Genomic DNA, 13079 nt, shown 5'->3' with positions numbered 1-13079 from the left:
GTACAAAATAACAAGCAAGGCACAGCTGTCTCAAAAAAAAAAAAAAATGTAAACGACAGAGTAAGCAAAGAGCAGAAAAGACCGAATATGAACAATGGGCGGGAGGTGCAACGTGCGTTTGGCCCTGAGTCGGTTTCCAGCCCTTGAAAACAGATCAGACTCTCAGAAGAAAAGTTAGTTGTCCCTTCCGCGTGGAGCACCGCAGCGCACCGTGGCAGGAGCTAGGAGAACCGCGGCCTTCAGTCCCCCCACCCCACCCCTCCACCCCCGTAGCGGCCCACCGAGCTCGCAAAGTTTCGGTTTTGCTTTTTCTCAAAGGGCAGGCTTCATGCGTGTTTTCATATCCATGACTGTATGTGGCCACATATCTGAAAGCACTTTTGATTAATTGTTAATAACGTCTGAAAATGTTTATGCAGAAAATGTATTATCATGTTAACAATTCCTTCACGTGGTTACGGTAAATGAAAAGGCTCTAAAATGCTCACGGTCAAGAGAAGACTTGACAGACGGGGAGAAAGCTTCGGTCTCTAAAAGAAGATCCAACTGAAGTTTGCTTAGTGGGCAGCTTCTTGCGAGGCACAGACTCCATTTAACAAGCCTTCCCGCCTGGGTCCGGGCATTGGTTGTGGTTACGGGCACTGGGTGGCACTTTTAGGGGGCGGGCCTTGGCTCTCGGCGGCCGCGGCAGAGCTGGCACGACGAGTTCCCAGTGTGTCACCCCTGGGCGAACTCCGGGGCCTGCCCACTACCGCTCGGCAGGGGCGGCTCTCCCAGCGCAGTGTGCGGCTGCTCTGGCCGGGGAGGAGTGACAGGGAGCAGCGCTCCGGCCCGTCCCCTCCTGGTCCTCCCGCTCCGCCCCGTTCTCTCCCGGGAGCCCACCCGAGAGCCCGGGCGCGGCGAGGCAGAGTGGCCTTAGTGCTCGCCAGTTCCCGTTCCCGGATCGCGAGCCGCAGTGCCTACCCTGCCCTCCAGCTGCTGCTGTCCCCCCAGATCCGCGACCCTAGTCCCCGGATCCCCTCACAGCGGGCCACCGAGCTCCCGGGACACCAGAGCCAAAGTTCTGTCAATTTGGTAAGTCGTGGGGGTTGGTGCGGGCAGGCTCTCTGGATCAGCTGGGGAAAGGTAAGGCTGCTGTCGAAATGCTGTGGCTGAAACCGGGAGGAAAAGCACCCCCCCACCCCCCACCCCCAGTTTCAGATGCAGTCTGAGTTCCGAGTCGTGCACTTCAGAGCCAGCGGCATCGAAAATCCCACTGTGATCTAAAGCCCGCATTCTCAGCCCGCCAGCCTGCAACTTAGAATCATCAAGTGTGGACCTCGCAGATCCAAATGACCAGACCATTCCACAGGCCAATTCTGTTGGAATCTCTAAGCTATTGCTTCGGAGCTGCCTGGATGATTCTAACGTGCACGTAGGGTTGGGAGCCAGAAACTAGACCAAAGGGTAGCCGCCAAAAGAAAGTGCCTGTCGTTTGGGACCTTCCTGAGTCCAGCCTGCAAACAGGCTGGCTGCTTCCAGGGACCTCCTACGGTCCTGAGGTCGAGGGAGGACTTCCCTTGAGTTTCATGGGATACAAAAGAAGGAAGCAAGATAATGCTTGCTTGGCAGGGTCGCCTTTAAGGGTGAAGCCAAAGGTATGCCTGCAGGATAGAGTCTGATTGCTTCCTTAAAAGCAAGCTTCCTGCTTTAGATTTTAAGAATACCTGGAGTGTTCAGGGTAACTTCCAGGAAGTCTGTTGGGGAGGAGAGTCCCCCTGTTCATACCTGGGAGTAGATGCCAGTGATTGTAATCCCGGAGCCGCTGGGAAATGGACAGGCATCCTCATATATGCTGGTCAGGGGAGAGGCAGAGATTTAAAAAACCCAGGACCTAGAAGTAAAAAAGGGCCCTTTCAAAGGCTGCAAGAGTAGGTTTTGTTTTTCTGGAATGGAGACCCAGTAAACCTGGTTCCGATCTCATATTGTGTCACATAGAGTGATGTGATCTGCAACAAGTTAAAAGTGAGCCCTGTGAGTCTCTCTTTTCTTAGTGATCAATCTGGACAGGGTGAAGCTAACAGCTGGATAAGGTGACATTATGGTGTCCATATCCGTTACTGGAAGTTAGAGTGGTGGTGATTTATGTGCCACAATGATCTGTTTTACTGTAGCCACTATGATGGAGTGTGCTTGTCCAGAAACTGTCTTCCTTAAAGCCTCACTCTGCTGCTCCTCTGCATCAAATATATTTTCAAACAGTTCCAGAAAGCGGGGCTGTCAGCAGGACTCAGCATTGATGCGGCACACATGGCTCTCTTGTGGCAACAGCCGGAGATATTGCACCCAAAGCTCTTGGTTTGCTCTTGACTGTTGGCCAGGGACTCTTTCATCAAGGACCAAGGATAGTCAGGAATCTGTACAAGAGAATTCCATATCCTGCCCTTACTGATGCATGCTTCCCATCTGAAACTGCCACCCAGCCACCCACTCTGTTGGGTCTGTCACTGCCAGAATAATAATAGGAGCACTATTTAGATAAGACATTCAAAATGTAAACTGTGAAGCCATGGAGGACAAGTGTCTGTAAGTGTGCGTGTGGTCACTGATATTTGCTTCAACAACAAAATACCAAGGCTGTGTCTTTTATTCAAAGGAAAGGTTCACTGCTGAAAATGGAAGGCATTTGATTTCCAGGATTTGAATTTTTAAAAGACAGTTTCTTCTATGTTTTTCCTTTGGAGGGTTTTGGGCAAGATAAAGTTAGGAGAGCTAATATGTACTTGCATGCCCATGTAGCAGCCCATCCTTAGATGTTTACAGGTTGTGAGTGTATCAGTGGAGGATCAGGGAGGGCAGGTGTTTCATCTAAACTTTACTCTAGTGAGAAGGAGTAGTTGCTGTCATTTCAATTAACTGATGGATTTCAGCCAGTGCTGGAATTCTGGCTAACACAAGACTTCCTGGCTTGGATGCTTACTTAAACTTGAATTTCATCTGAATTTGGCAGGCACCAAACTGTGGGCAGAGAGTCCTGTCAGTCACAGCAGGAGGCTCCACCCTCCCCATTTACTCTCCTGCCAACCCATGGAGAGCAGGCTGTCATCTGATGGGGCCCTATCCTGGGCTCTGATGGAACAGAGTCCCTAGTAAGAGATGCACTTCTTTATAGCCAGCAAGGCAATGAAGTGCCATGCTTCCTTAAAACCAACAGGGTACTCCGTAAACTCACTTTAGGATTTGTTTTTGCTGACAAGTCATTTTCCTCTGAATTACAGAAAAAAATGTATATATATTTGTTTTTTTGAGACAGAGTTTCTCTGTGTAACCTTGACTGTCCTGAATCTCTCTCTGTAGACCAGGCTGGCCTTGAACCCACAGAGATTCTGCCTCTACCTCCTGAGTGCTGGGATTAAAGGCATGCGCCATCACCACCCAGCCAGAAAGCTATCTTTTAAAGGGGTAATAAATGGTTGAAGACAAAGACCCAGGAAATGCCCAGTGAGCACCCGATTAGCACTAGGTCTTAGTACTGTCATGATCATTACTACTGCTGTGTTGGGGACTGAACCTAACACTTTGAAAATTCTAGGCAAGAGCTCTGCCTTTGCACTGTAACTCCACCCTCTTCTTACTTTTAAAATCTTGAGTCAGGGTCTCACTCAACTACCCAGGCTGTCCTTAAACTCTGTCTGTAGCCCAGCGAGACTTGGGCCCCACCACGTTAACCTCCTGAGTAGCTAGAGTTACAGGCCTGCATCCTGCTATATTTGTTTAGAATGGAGATGTCCCGTGCTCTTCTGTTGTATGGTCCCCACCACATAGGTTAGGGTTGGAAGATGGGGGTGGGGGGTGGGGTGGGGGGGTGGGGGTTAGGGTAGTAGTTAACGACTCTGTGGATGCTTTCACAGCTATGTGCCACTATGTAAGACATATTAATGAAGAAACTTCTTCGGAGAGCTTTAAGAAGGTTAAATTTTCCTTGGGGAATAGGTGTGTTATTTCTAATTCCCAGAAGATTAAAAATGCAATGGCCAAGAACTTCTGTGCTTCATGTTAACAAAATGCCATTTTTTCCCCTATGACCCACAGAGCAAACTTTCTGGAAGGAAGCAGGTAGGAGGCTAGGCTTTCCCTTGGGGACAGGCAGTCTCTGTATACTACAGGACAACAGACCCTCCCTTGAGAGGGCATCCCTGGCTCTATTTAACAGTGGAGTTTTAAATTTTATTTTATTGTTATTATTATTTTGTGGCAGGGTCTCACTTAGTAGCCTTGGCTGTCCTGAAACTCACTATGTAGACCAGGTTAGCCTCAAACTCATGAATCCTCCTCTTTCCTTTGCCTCTAGAGTGCTGGGATTGAAAGCAGGCATTACCGTGCCTGCTACAATTTAAAAAGATTTAAAAAACATGCAACCAGGCTTGCTTCCTGAGGCTTCAAGTGCAGGATCTTGACCTCTGTAAAGCAGATAGCAGATGGATGTGGAAGAAACTCACCATTGCTTTATCCTTAACTAAAGGTGGTGTCTTCATTTGTAAAATAGGACTTCCTTTCCAAACAGGGTGTTTTGAGCTAATGATGAGCTAATCTGCGAAGCACCCTCCACCTCAGCTTGCTTGCAGTAAGTGGTGATTACTGTGGTGATGGTAATAATGATGGCAACTGTGGTTCCAGGGCTGGTTTTACCATCTCCTCGTGTGTGTGACCTTGGACCAGGCTCTGGCGTCTGTAAAATCGGGGTCAATGCTCATCTGGATGAACTGGGTTGACACTAGGTTTGGTGAAATAAAGTGATGATACAACAGATTTCAGATAAGGAGGAACAGGTCCACAGACTTGCTGTGTGACACATTGGGCTAAAGGATGCACGATGTGTTTTTTTGTTTTGTTTTGTTTTTTTTTGCTTTGTTTTCCCCCCACGTTGTCTTCCCAACAACCTCCAAGCCCTTAGTTGTATCTCCCATCTTCCAGGTGGGGTAGCTGAAGTCCCATGAGGGTAAAGAACTAACTCCAAGTCAACAGTGTTCCACTCAGGAGTTGAAGCCAGCCCAGCAAGCCTAGGCTCTTACTTTCTGCCTGGATGTTCAGTGGGACCCCGCCCTCCCTCCTGGCCCCACCCACCTCTCCAGGTTCCTACCTGTAATTAAGGGCAGGTGTGTGCATGTTTCCTGCAGAGCGGTGTTTCTGCCAGTTTAAGGAGTGGAAATAGGAGCTTCCTCTTGTGCCCCTCAGATGACTTAAACCCCGACCACTGCTTGGACTGTAACTGAAAGAAAGCACACACACATAGAAAACCCAAAAGCCTTGTTACTGGTATAGACTTAACTTTATTAGAGTGTATTATAATGTTTATTTTGTGATAGTCTCCCACTGAATGCAGCAAAGTATGCCTTTATGGCAGGCAGGTGTGTGGGTGTGTGGGTGTGTGGGTGAGGAGCACAGAAACCCTACCAGGATGGGACTCAGGTAAAAGTGACAGAGTTTAAATAGTTCTAAGTACACTCCAGCTTTTAAATTTGTATTCATCTTCCTTATCCTTCGCACCCCAATGGCTTGTTTCTCTTCTTGATATCTGGCAACCTTCCCAGAGGTTTGTGTGGAGGTAGGGTGGGGGACGGAAGAGTGAACGTCAAGAGTAAGTGGTAGGTGCTTTAGCACGTCCAATAATGAAGTGGCCATTTCCAGGGATGTGAAGTACTTTGCTGGCCCCTTAGCCGGGGAGGAAGACTAGCATAAAACTGTCACTCCTGGTTCTTCCTTGCTCTTTGGAGTTTCAGTTCTTCAACACGTTAATTCAACACCTATTATCAGAAGGTCTCACAGGGAGCAGGGGTGTATTAATACTTGGGGACTGTGGGTGTAATGCAATGATAGAGGGTGTGTCCAGAGTTCCCAAGGTCCTAGGTTCAAGCCCCAGCACTATTGAAAACATAAGGTTCAAGTATGTTTTTAGCTGGGTTTGGCAGTGCTTGCTTGGAATCCCAACACTTTGGGGCCAGTCCAGACTCTGTAGAGTGCGTGGGCTAATGGAGTATCCAAGCTAGTGGTGGACATCCTTATAAGAAGCTTTCTTAGAGTCTGTGTTCTAAACAACAGCTTTTTATTTCTTTTAGCCCCAGAGGCAAGGACTATGATGTAGCTAGAGTTTTCCTGCCTGGCCCACAGTCAGGACAAATCTCTCTCACCCACCAGTCCCCACAGCCGCTCAGACCCGACCAAGTAAACACAGAGACTTATATTGCTTACAAACTGTATGGCCGTGGCAGGCTTCTTGCTAACTGTTCTTATATCTTAAATTAATCCATTTCTATAAATCTATACCTTGCCATGTGGCTCGTGGCTTACCGGCACCTTCACATGCTGTTTGTCCTCATGGCGGCTGGCAGTGTCTCTCTGACTCAGCCTTCCACTTCCCAGCTTTATTCTCCTCCTTGTCCCGCCTATACTTCCTGCCTGGCCACTGACCAATCAGTGATTTATTTATTGACCAATCAGAGCAACACATTTGCCATACAGAACATCCCACAGCACTATGAGATTGGGCCTCTAGCAGGGTCAGGGGTAGTTGGTTCCCTACCTGGTTTACAGATGGTCACCTGTGTCCTTGTGGGACAGATGGAGTAAACAAGATAGCATTCTTCTGTCCCTTCTTATAAGTCCCCTAGGCTCACCATGGAGCCTTCATCCCCAGGATATCATTTAAACCTAACCAATACCCAGGGTCCTCTCCAAGGCTATCATGCTGGGGGTTAGCACTTTGACTCATGATTGGAAACATGGGCATTCAGTCCTTTGTGGGGCGGGGTGTAAACATACAAGAAGGTACATAATTATAAAATGTACTGAGTGCTGTAAGGGGAAGCAAGGGCTGTTTCTGAGATAGATCAGAGCATTCCTAGGATTAGAGGTCTGAGGTTCCTTTCTAGGGAGCCTTTCTGCAAGGAGTTGGGGATGTACACAGGAGGAGTGAGATTTGAGAGTTAGGGAACAGCATGTCTGAAACCCAGAGGTGGGAAGGAACTGGGTATGTGAATAGTGAGTGAGTGACTCTCTTGTGGAGAGAGGGAGAAGGGAATGAGAGGAGCTAGAGAATGAGCCAAGCTCAGGCTGAGCAGCGACTTCTGGGCTGAGTAAGGATGGGATTTTATTCTAACATGAAGTAGAGAGCTGCTGAAAATCCTCCTCCATCTTTACCTTATTGTCTTAGTTAGGGTTTCTATTGCTGTGAAGAGACACCATGACCACGGCAACTCTTATAAAGGAAAACCATTGAAATGGAGTGGCTTATATTTTCAGAGGTTCAGTCCATTATCATCAGGGTACACATGGTGTCATGCAGGCAGACATGATGATGGAGAAGGAGCTGAGAGTTTTGCATCTTGATATGCAGGCAACAGGAAGTAGACTGACTCACGGCATGGCTTGAGCATATATAAGACCGCAAAGCCTGCCCCCACAGTGACACACTTCCTCCAACAAGATCATACCTACTCCAACAAAGCCACACCGCCCAATAGTGCCACTCCCTTTGGGGGCCATTTTCTTTCAAACCACCTCACTTATCAATCTATAAGTAAGAGATCCCGGGAAGTGTGTGCAGAAAGAGAGCAGAGGGCCTCACATGAGAGGGCAAAAACTTGCTTCTATAGCAGACCCACTCATAGTATCTAATCCACTCCCTTGAGAACCCCATTATTGTAGTCAGTTTTCCATTACTGTGACGAAATGCCAGAGATGATCGACTTAAAAGGAAAAGAGTTTCATTTTGACTCATGGATTCAGAGGTGTTGTAGCCATGATTTCTTGGCCCTGTTGTCTTTGTACCTATGATGAGGCTGAATACTATGACAAGGTGGTGGAGTCATGGTGGATGGAGTAAAATAGAGAAGTGACTGAAGTCCTACTATTCCTTTCAATGATTTGATACCATGGTGTAACACCCTTCCACCTACTAAAGGTCCCACCATTTCCCAGTAACACATAGGTTGGTAACTAAAACTTTAATATATTGGCTTCTTGGGGACATTTAGTTGTGGTCCATCATGAGGATGGGATCATCATAACTCAGTCTCCTTCAAAGGTCCCACCTCCACACCATGACCTTGAAAATCAGTTTCCAACACAAATACTTTGAGAGGCAAATGGTTACACTATATCAACTATTGCAATATTGAATTTAGTAAGCTTACGCTACTCCATCCTCAGTACTAAAGAAAAACAGGAAGGGGTGGGGTGGGGGAGCAAGCCTAGGCTAGAGTGTGAAACAGTTCTGAAAGGGGCTGAGGGAGCAAGCCTGTGTTCGAGTGTCAAACAGTTCTGAATGTAGGCAGTGTTTTCAACTTCTGGATGAAGGATCCTGAGCCAGAATGCAGTGGAAGTGGGTTCAGAATCAGGTGTGCCCAGCCTGCAGTCCCTGCTCTGAAGTTTCCTGAGACAGAGGGGCTCCTCTAGGCATTGAGCATCCTTCATCAGGAGCTCCAGTGGATGGTGTATGAGAGATTCTAGTCCATTCCAGCTCTGGAAGCAGGGACAAAAGACTCCCCAAAGTGGACTGAGGTTGGGACTAGGTGGGATTAGAGATTGCAGGCACAAACTACTAGCTATTCTGTGGTTATGGGGCAGCGTCTCACACATCTATTGTGCCACCTCTGGCTGAAAGAGGTGCTTTCCCCACCCTCATTATCTTTGAAAACCCAAATTCATCTCCTATGGAATTTGCATATTGTTGGGAGGTACCTGGTTAGTTATGTTTTACCTTTTTGTTTTTAGTGCTGTGGTTGAAACCAGGACCTCTTAGAGGCTAAGCATGGGCTCCATTCCTGAGCTACATCCCCAGAACCCAGGGTTTGCAAGAAAAAGAAAAAAGAAAGGAAGGAAGGAAAGAAAGGAAGGAAGGAGCGGGGCGGTGGTGGCATACACCTTTAATCCCAGCACTTGGGAGGCAGAGGCAGGCGGATCTCTGTGAGTTTGAGAACAGCATGCTCTACAGAGCAAGTTCCAGGACAGCCAGGACTGTTACACAGAGAAACCCTGTCTCAAAAAAAAACAAAAAAATGAAAAAAGAAAAAAGAAAGGAAGGAAGGAGAGAGAGAGAAAGAAAGAAAGAAAGAAAGAGAAAGAGAAAGAGAGAGAGAGAAAGAAAGAAAAAAGAAAGAGAAAGAAAGAAAGAAAGAGAGAGAGAGAGAGAGAGAGAGAGAGAGAGAGAGAGAGAGAGAGAGAGAAAGAGAGAAAGGGAGAAAGGAAGTCTTTACTTGGCACACTCGGGTCACAGAGAAATACTCCGCTGCCCCCGAAAGTCCCACCTCAGCCTGCTGTCCTGCTGCTAGGTGGCTGCACCACCCTGTCCTTCTCTGTTGCATGCATTGTGGCTGGTTAAACAGGTCTCCATGTGATAGGAGCTCACTCTTCAAGGCCTGGCCCAGGCTGTGCAGGCTCTGAGGAGGACAGTTTGGGAGGGTGGTTCTGTTATCTCAGCGTCTCACTGACCCTCAGGGTCCATGCTCTCCTGTCTTCTCCATCTGAACTCCATGACAGATTTGTGTCCCAGATTCTGCTGGCTGTGCACATGTGTTCAGGTGGGGTGAGACAGACTTCATGGAGCCCTCTGGCCAGCAGTCAGCAGTGTGTTTATCTGTTCACAGCCAAGTTTCACCTCAAGCTTCTGTGGTGACTAATACATGCTATTCTTAAGAAATGCCTTTCATCTGAGATGCCTCAGACACTTTCTGTGTAGATACTAAATACCACCTTCAGATATCTTCTGGGTTGCAGATCTGCCCTGTGTATAGCAGCCCCCTCCCCAATTAATATTAATTGTATTTATTTATTTGAGAAGGGGCATTTTTGGAGGTCAGAGGACAATTTGTGGGAATCAATTCTCTCTTTCTATGCAAGACCTGAAGATGAAACTCAGACCATCAGTTTGGCAGCAAGCCTTTACTCAACAAGCCATCTTTCTGGCCTTCATGGGTAACACTTCTTTACTCCCTTTGAGAAATTCCAGGACTGGGTAAACCAAGGGTCTGATTTCCTCTCTTTGCTCTCCTTATTAGGATTTTTTAAAGTTTTATTTATTTTATATACGAGTGGTCTATCTGCATGTACAACTTTATGCCAGAAGAGGGCATCATATCCCACTCTAGATGGTTGTAAGTCACCATGTGGTTGCTGGGAATTGAACTCAGGACTTCTGGAAGAGCAGCCAGTGTACTTAACCACTGAGCCCTCGGATGTTTTATTCAGTGGCCCCTCAGTGATGATCTCCAGTCCTGATCTTTTTCAAAGCCTACATTCAAACAGGAAGAGTGTCTGTTAACAGTTGAGCATCAGTCTTAATACGGGGCATGGTCACTAAGCTGCAAGTGATTCACTTTTAAGCCAGTACACTCATAATGCTCAAAAATTGAGACACGTGCTCTAACTTTGTCTTTTCCTCTCCACTTTCTTCTGTCTTACCTTTTCTCATTGTGTAGCGTTGGCTGGCAACCTTCCTGCCTCGAAATTGGGTTTATAGGTCTGTGCCACCGTTCCTGGCTCTCTAGTTGTTTTTGTTTTTGTTTTTGTTTTTAAGGTGGTAGCTATATGAAAGACTTAAAGCAATAGGAAGTGCCTGGATGCAAATCTGCCCTCATCTACTGATAAACTCAGGAGGTGATGTTTTGGAAGTGAGTCTGTGGGCTATGCACATGCACTGATGTCCCTTATTGCCAGTGTCTCTTGGCCTGGAAGTGTAGCACAAATCTTAAAAGGTCTTATTAATAAAAATAAACCCGGAGCCAGGTATTGGGGTGAATGCTGAAAGATCAGAGAGACAGAACAGGCCACAGCTAACCTCACCTCACCAACTTCTCAGCCGATCCTGTTTCCTCAAACTGGAAGCCTCTGTGTCTCATCCGAATGGATCTCAGCTAAACTGCTGCTCAAAAGCCTAAAAGCTTAACCAGATGTTAGTTCCTGGTTTTCATGCCTTATATACCTTTCTGCTTCCTGCCCTCACTTCCTGGGATTAAAGGCGTGAGTCACCATGCCTGGCTGTTTCCAGTGTGGCTTTGAACTCACAGAGATCCAGATGGATCTCTGCCTCCAAAAGGCTAGGATTAAAGGTGTGAGTGCCACCATTTTCTGGCCTCTATGTCTATCTAGTGGCTGTTCTGTTCTCTGACCCCAGATAAGTTTATTAGGGTGCACAATATATTGGGGAACACAATATCACCACATGGAAGAGGATAAATAATTTCCAAAAGAAAGTACCACCTTCTGTGAAAGTAGTAGGGATAAAGTACCATGGGAATTTGCAGTGGGGGAAATGGGCTTAGGGGAGGACAGATTGAGGTGGGGTCTGGGCTTTCTCTCATTCAGTCCCTACTGAAAGATGGGAAGAGTCATTGCTTAAGGGGGCTACTCTAGCCAGAAGCAAACAGAGAAAGCATTTGCCTCATAGCCAGGAGCCCTGGGTTCCAGTTTTAGTTGATCTACATAAGTCTTTGCCTTGCTAAGCGTCTCACTTTCCATGTTTGAGTGGGTGTATGGGATGGTCTTCTCTACTCTAGAAGCCCAGGATCCCACAGAGTGGCTGGCTTTGGGGCACTCTGTTTGGGGGCTTTGGGGACAGAGGAAGGAGACGCTTGGCTCTGTGGATGTGGAGGCATCACCGGACTTCCCAGAAGCTGAGCAGTTGTGAAACGATGTCTGTGCGTCATCGCTGAATTCTAAGGAATGCTTGTATCAGATGTGTCTGCATTCCTTTATTTGTGGGCAGGATGGCAGTGCCTGTGTGCCTGGGACTCAAGTTATATGGAAAGAGAGAAAGAAAAAGAGAGAGAAGCTCTGGATGGGGGATGATTTCTCTCTCTGCTCTGAAATGCTGAGGGATTAAAAGCTTTTAGATGCTTAAAGTCAGTGAGAGCCAATGGAGCTTGAAGGATTCAGTAACTATGGTAGCTTCATCCACCTGCCCAGACCTCTCCAGATAGATGTCCTGTCAATCATTTCCTGGTGTGGCAGAAACAGTACCAAACTGAGCTGTTCCTCCATGCTAAGTTCATTAAGAGCTTGACCAAAAAAAATAAAAATAAAAAAAATAAGAAAGAGAGAAATGTGGATTTTGGATCATGTAGCAGAGATGACAGGACCTACTTGAGTGGCTGAGCATGTGTGCCTTACATTGCTGTATGAGTGCTGCATAAGAACAGGCTAGACATTGGTATCCATTAGCCAGATCTTAGGATGAATTAGCCCATGCAGTCACTGCCTGACCGCTGGAGGAATGGAGAGCCATGCTGCTCCACTCTTCCACGGTTTAATCCTGAAAATCCATCCAGGTAGTTCCTATGCAAATACAGCATAATAGTCTTCAACACTGGAAAACTCCTCAGAGAGGAGGCTGTGGGATTAAAGTCCCCAGAACGACTCTTGCACAAGACAGAAGCCGTTTCATAAAGGGGAGTGTAGATGTGACCCTTAGCATTCATGGATGTATGTTACAAGTTATGCCTGAGGTTTTGGTCACACTGGTGTCTAAACCCGATGTATTCTGAATGGCACTTTCCATCTAGATCATTTCAAGTTTGAGATGGGCAGCACTTATTTAAATTAGGAAGGAATGATGGTTTTAACTTGTTTCAATTCAATAAATGAATTCCACTCATATTTCTAGTGCCCAAGACTGTATGAACACAGAGCTTTTGCAAGCTCATATTGTGTTTATCAAGTTCTGACCTTGCTGCAGATGTTATTTGCTGCTTGTACTTGTGTGTGTGTGTGTGTGTGTGTGTGTGTGTGTGTGTGTGTGTGTGTGTGTTTCACTACGTAGCCCAGGCTGCTCTAGCACTTCACTCATGATACTCCTGCCTCAGCCTCCCAAGTGCTAGGATTTCAAGCATGTGCTCCTCTCAGATGTACCTTTAATAAAAAGGGAGAAAGAATCTGAAATGTTTCATTGGTAATTATTTGGATGGGGGGGCAGATAATGGGTAGGAATGAGAGAGGTGCCTTGGTGTCATCCATCTGCTTCAGAGAAATCAAATTACAGCATTTCTGTGTTAGGGTTTAAGGGCTAGGGGGTATGTCTCAATGGTGAAGTGCTGACCTAGCATGCA

General features: G+C 46.8%; 1 protein-coding gene across 4 annotated transcripts in view; it reads left to right on the top strand.

Annotated features, from left to right (window-relative positions):
* Positions 1 to 291: 291 nt before the first annotated feature.
* Nod1 (nucleotide binding oligomerization domain containing 1) overlaps positions 292 to 13079 on the top strand; it is a 53807-nt gene continuing 41019 nt past the window's right edge. For 2 of the 4 annotated variants that reach the window (XM_052719414.1, XM_052719415.1), the window contains exon 1: positions 294 to 1074. The gene's annotated coding sequence lies outside the window, so the exon portion shown is untranslated. Of the gene's footprint in view, positions 1075 to 13079 lie in introns of all 4 variants that reach the window. The other 2 variants (XM_052719416.1, XM_052719417.1) reach the window with 2 other exon arrangements.

The sequence above is a fragment of the Peromyscus californicus genome, unplaced genomic scaffold (assembly GCF_007827085.1).
Source record: "Peromyscus californicus insignis strain IS unplaced genomic scaffold, ASM782708v3 Scaffold_6__1_contigs__length_162567912, whole genome shotgun sequence".
Lineage (NCBI taxonomy): Eukaryota > Metazoa > Chordata > Mammalia > Rodentia > Cricetidae > Peromyscus > Peromyscus californicus.
This window is presented reverse-complemented; position numbering and strand designations above follow the sequence as displayed.